This window comes from Tupaia chinensis, unplaced genomic scaffold (genome assembly GCF_000334495.1).
Source record: "Tupaia chinensis unplaced genomic scaffold, TupChi_1.0 Scaffold000455_1, whole genome shotgun sequence".
NCBI lineage: Eukaryota > Metazoa > Chordata > Mammalia > Scandentia > Tupaiidae > Tupaia > Tupaia belangeri.
This window is the reverse complement of record NW_006159963.1, coordinates 828,086-834,177: the sequence shown is the minus strand read 5'-3', so window position 1 is coordinate 834,177 and position 6,092 is coordinate 828,086. Positions and strand designations below refer to the sequence as shown.

General features: G+C 38.2%; 1 long non-coding RNA gene across 1 annotated transcript; it reads left to right on the top strand.

Moving 5' to 3' along the window:
* The first annotated feature begins 908 nt into the window (after positions 1 to 908).
* LOC114009087 (uncharacterized) lies at positions 909 to 1,602 on the top strand. The gene is made up of 2 exons (XR_003550563.1): positions 909 to 1,018; positions 1,553 to 1,602. It is a non-coding gene; the product is annotated as an uncharacterized LOC114009087 (long non-coding RNA).
* Positions 1,603 to 6,092: the final 4,490 nt, after the last annotated feature.

The window sequence follows — 6,092 nt, the reverse complement described above, 5'->3', positions numbered from 1 at the left end:
CCCAGACCTGGCAGCTTAAAACCTACACCAAACATTTGTGCGTGTATGCCCAAAATCCTGAGAAGAGAATGGAGGAGAAGGGTTTGGGGTGTGGACATCCCCCCTGGTGGGTGATTTTTTCCTTAGGTAATTTTTTGCTTTCTGTCACTCTGGCAAATGCACATACCCTATAGCAAAAAATCTCTCTTTAAAACAAAACAAAACCACACACCAGGTGCATGTGCATGTATGCCCAAAATCCTGAGAGGAGAAAGGAAGAGAAGGGATTGTGGAATGGTCATCCTCTTTGGGGAGTGCTTTCTCACTTTCCTTCATTTTCTCTCTCTCTGTCTCTCTTTGGTGAGTACACACTATAGTAAATTAAAAAATAAAAAAATTAGTCTAAAAAACAAAACAACTTTTAGGAAGGAATCGTTGCTGGACTCCCATGCAGTCATCTGTGGTTCAAGTCCTGGACCTGGTGGCTTAAAACACATGCCAGGCAAGTGTGCATGCATGCCCAAAATCCCATGAGGAGAATGGAGAAGAAGGGATTTCAGTGTGGCCATCATCCCTGGGGGGGTGATTTCTCACTTTTTTCTGTCTGTCTGTCTCTCTCTGGTGAGCTCACACACCCTATAGCAAAAACCTCAAAAAAAATTTAGTGTAAAAAATGTGCAAGGCCAAAGCAGTCTCCACATATTTCACATCTTCATCCAGCTTTGAAACACTTTTCCTAGAGACTCCCATTTCAGTGTCTTTTCCATGTTGATTGTCAAAATGAAATTTCTCCCTGTTCTAGAATTATTTATGGACAGTAAAAGGTTATTATTTAAAACTTTAGGTTTCCTTCTCTGTTATTCCACTATCTGATATTAATAATTAACCTGAGAACTAATTTAACCAAATTCTTCAAGCTGACTTCACAAAAAGGAGGGTGGTTTTCAGTAAGTCTATGTCAAGAATCTAATGCCATGGACATTATAAGCATAATCTGTATTTTTTTCTACTTGGGAAGATGTTGGGGACAGAAGCAAACGTAAGTGAAGGATGCCATTTTCATCTGAAATGTATCTTTACAGAAAGAAAAATGTAATCAATGTCACATGAAGTTAACTTTGTACTTCTGAGAACTCCAAGTAAATTTTCTCCTTTCTCTATTGTCCAGTTGTTTTCTGATACAAGTATTTTGTAAGCTTTGCATGGCTTATATTTTAATACCCTGTGTTTTGCTTAGGCTGTTACCCTTGCCTTCAGTGTAACTTCCTGATTACTATTTTGTTTGAAAACAGATTCTTCAAAAGGCAGAAGTGTTACTCCTTTTTGCATATCTTGTAGGGAACTCAGTCATTGACTGCACTGATCAGAATTACTTCCATCTGCCTCCTTAAACTTCATCCTTAGGATGCTTTCAGAAAACTATCTGACTTCATTAATAACAAAATTTTGAGAAGTAAAAATATATATTGTTAAATTTAAGAAATATTAATCTTTATTGACTATCTTAAGTGAACAATATTTTTAAGTTAACATTATTAATAGATTGACTTTATGATTTTACATATCTCAACAGATATATTGTCACAGCACCTAAAGTGTTCTATGTTGGAGCCTCTGAAAATGTGGTAATTCAAGTCTATGGATGCACAGAATCATTTTCTGTAACCATTGCTGTTAAAAGTTATCCCGACAAGACTTCTGTATATTATCTTGGCCAAGTTATTTTATCTCCAGAGAATAAATTCCAAAACTCTGCTAAGTTAACTGTAGGTATTTTTAAAATATTTTCTTTCACATATCAAATGTTTCTTTGTAAAATATGCCATAGGTGTCACATTGATTCATTTTACATATGTGGATAAAAATGTGATGTATTTTAGAATTAAATGACTTCACTAGTCAATGTGAGGTTAGGTATCATACATTTATATCTATAAATAATGGAAAATGTTAAATGGAGAATCTATTTCTGATTTGAGGGTCAATGTAAAAAAGTCTGAATGAAGGGACCAGCAGGTGGTATAGTGGTTTCGGCACTAGACTCCCAAATGGCCAATCATGGTTCCAGTCTTAGATGCAGTGACTTGGATATCTCTCCAGGTGAGTGTACATGTGTGCCCAAATCCCAGGAGTAGAACGAAAGAGAAGGGACTACAGCATGGCCATACTCTCTGAGGATTGATTTCTCACTCTCTCTGTCTTTGTTTTTCCCCTGTGAGTGCACATGCCCTATGGCAAAAACCATACACACACACACACACACACACACACACACACACACACGATAAAATAAAATAACCTTAATAAAGGTTATTAAGGTAAACAGATGAGGACTGACCTGATAGTACAGCAGTTAGACACTGTACAGAGAAAACCAGATCCCCATGGCTAATCAGGGTTCAGGTCCTAGCTGAGGATTGTGACAAGACAGAGAGTTGAAAGAAAGGAGATTGTGTTGTGATTGCATGCTTATACATGCATGCATACTCCCTCTGGAATAAAAAAGAAATTACATGGTGAATACTAGGAAGGTCATTTAGATACTTAAACTTTGTGTAATATGAGAGTAAAAAATATACATCTTCCCCCTCCCCAACAAACAGATTGGTCTCTGTTGTTTTAAAAATTTCAGAGAAATGAATAAAGAGCATTTTGAAAATTTGTTTTCCTAAACTATATACTGCAGTATTTTAATTTCATAGTTCTCTAAAGTATATTTTTGGGTCCAGCAGTGGCGCAGTGCTTAAGGCACTAGATTCCCACGTAGTCAACTGCAATTTGGGTCCCAGACCCAGTGGCTTGAACTCATACTATGTGCATGTACATGCATGCCCAAAAGGGTTTGTAGTGTGGCCATCCCCCTAAGGTGGGGAGGGAGGGAGGAGAGTGATTTTTTGCTTTCTCTGTCTCTCCAGCAAGTGCATGCACCCTATAGCAAAAATCTCTCAAAAAAGAAAATACATTTTTCCCAAAATATGTATCTATCATAAACTTTTTGTACTTTTCCTTTGAATTTCAGCCAAACAAAATTTTCTTTCAAACAAATCTGTATTGAAAGAAAGGAGATTGTGCTGTGATTGGGCCCTAGTAGTGGTAAGAGGGTGCTTTTTCTTTTTCACTCTCATTTTCTCTTGCATGCTTATACATGCGTGCATACTCCCTCTGGAATAAAAAAAAAATTACATGGTGAATACTAGGAAGGTCATTTAGATACTTAAACTTTGTGTAATATGAGAGTAAAAAATATACATCTTCCCCCTCCCCAACAAACAGATTGGTCTCTGTTGTTTTAAAAATTTCAGAGAAATTAATAAAGAGCATTTTGAAAATTTGTTTTCCTAAACTATATACTGCAGTATTTTAATTTCATAGTTCTCTAAAGAATACTTTTGGGTCCAGCAGTGGCGCAGTGCTTAAGGCACTAGATTCCCACGTAGTCAACTGCAATTTGGGTCCCAGACCCAGTGGCTTGAACTCATACTATGTGCATGTACATGCATGCCCAAAAGGGTTTGTAGTGTGGCCATCCCCCTAAGGTGGCGGGGGAGGGAGGAGAGTGATTTTTTGCTTTCTCTGTCTCTCCAGCAAGTGCATGCACCCTATAGCAAAAATCTCTCAAAAAAGAAAATACATTTTTCCCAAAATATGTATCTATCATAAACTTTTTGTACTTTTCCTTTGGATTTCAGCCAAACAAAATTTTCTTTCAAACAAATCTGTAAACCATGTTTAAGGAAAAACAACCCATTCTTTAAACAAATATACTGACCCTATGCAATATATGTGAAGAGGGCCACATACTAATTATAGTGACCAATAAAAAAATAGTAAGTGAAAGATTTAGACTTTCAGTGTAAGTCCAACTATAAATATAAGGGATACTTTGTTCATTTGCACTACCAAGTAACAACTCATCTAGTCACTCTCTCTTTGACATAGGAATTCTCACCCCTCCTCCCATGCTTGTACTATTGAAAAGCTTTTGATATTTTGATATTTTTCTTAATTACTTTTGATTATTTTGTCTATTAAAAATTAATTTTTTTGGACCAACAGGTGACATGTAGGTTAGGGCACTGGACTCCCACAAGGCCAATCACAGTTCAAGTCCCAGACCTGGTGGCTTACTTTCTCACTTTCTCTTTTTCTCTCTCTGGTGAGAGCATGTGCCCTATAGCAAATTAAGAAAGAATAATAATGAATAAATTTAAATAAATAATCTTTTTAAAATTAATTTTTTGGGACCAGCAGATGGTGTAATAGCTATGTTACTGGACTCCCATGTAGTTGACTGCGGTTTGAGTCCTGGACCCGGTGGCTTAAAACTCACGCCGTGAGCGTGTGTGTGCATGCCCAAGATCCCGAAAGGAGAATGGAGGAGAAAAGATTGCGGTGTGGCCATCCCCCCGGGGGGTGATTTCTCACTTTCTGTCTCTCTGTCGCTCTGTCTTTCTGGAGAGCACACATGCCCTATAGTAAAAACCTCTCCAAAAAAAGAAAAAAATTTTTTTCCAGCAGTCTTCCTTTTTAATAAACATTAAATATGGATGAGTTTTATTTTTCTGTATTTACAACAGAGCAAGTACTTGAGAGAGAGAGAAAGAAAAACAATCACCCTCCAAAGAGTCTTTTTTTAAAAAAAATTATTTTTATTTATTTTTCATTCCTATTACTTTTTTAAACATTCAGTCACTATACATCATTTGTGTTGTAAAGAGAATTTACCCAACATAAAATACACTTCACACTAGTATAATTGAGAATACTATACATGTTATCATCAACAGGTAATAAACCATTTCTGTGTCCCACACATGTTTGGCGTCTCTATTTTTTCCCAGGATTTCCTTCCCTTTATTCTTCCCCTCTCCCACACTCTTCCATACTGTCTCCAGTGTCCATAACTATTTTCACTGCTTTTATGTCCTCCAATCTTTCAAATTACAGTGTGGACAATCAGTATATATTAAGGGGAGACATACAATGTCTCTCATAGCCTGGCTTGCTTCACTCAGCAATACATTTTCCATATTTGACCAATTTCCATCAAATGCTAGAGTCTTCTTATTTTTTATGGCTAAATAGTATTCCATAGAGTATATGTGCTACACTTTTCAATCCATTCATCTGTTCATAGATATTTGGGTTGGTTCCATGTCTTATCAGTCATGACAAAGGGTCTTATTATTCTGTGATCCTCTTTCTCCAGCCCTCTAGCTCAACAAATCTTGGGCATTTGTGTATATATCTGACATGTTTCAGGCTACGGGGCTGGAGATTCGAACCATGGTTACCATGTGGTATCTGACTTTTCTTGAGCAGCACATTACTGCTGAGCTGCAGAGGCAGGCTTAAAAAAATAAATAAAAAACAACAACAACAAAAATATTTCTTTAAGAGGTTTTAGCCTTAGGGTGTGTGGGCTTGCTAGAGAGAGAGAGACAGAGACAGTGAGAGGCAAAGTGAGAAATCGTCCCCCAGGGTGGCCACACCACAGTCCCTTCTCCTCTATTCTCCTCCCAGGATCTTGGACACACACGCACACACACGTGCACACACACACACACACATGTGCCTTGCGTTAGTTTCAAGCCTCTGGATCCAGGGCTGGAATAGCTGTCAATCATGTGGGAGTCCAATGACATAACCACTATGCCATCTGCTGGCCCTGAGACAATTACTTTTAAAAATTTGATTTAAGGGGCCAGCAGATAGCATAGCAGTTCTGTTGCTGGAATCCTGCATGACTGACCTCAGTTCAGGTCCCAGACCCAGTGGCTTGAAACTCACATTGGGACCAGCAGATAAAGTAGCTTGCACCACTGGACTTCCATATGGCTGATTACAGTTCGAGTCCTAGACCTGGTGGCTTAAAAACTCATGCAGGGTGCATGTGTGTGTGTGTACCCAAGATCCTGGAAGGAGAATGGAGGAGAAGGGATTGCAGTGTGGCCACCCCCCGGGGGGTAATTTCTTTCTTCTCACTGTATCTGTCTGTTTATATCTTTCTCTTCAGTGAGCACACACACTCTTGGGTGGGGGGAAGAAAAAAAGAAAGAAAGAAAAGAAAGGGGGCCAGCAGATGGCATAATGGTTATATTGTTGTACTCTCA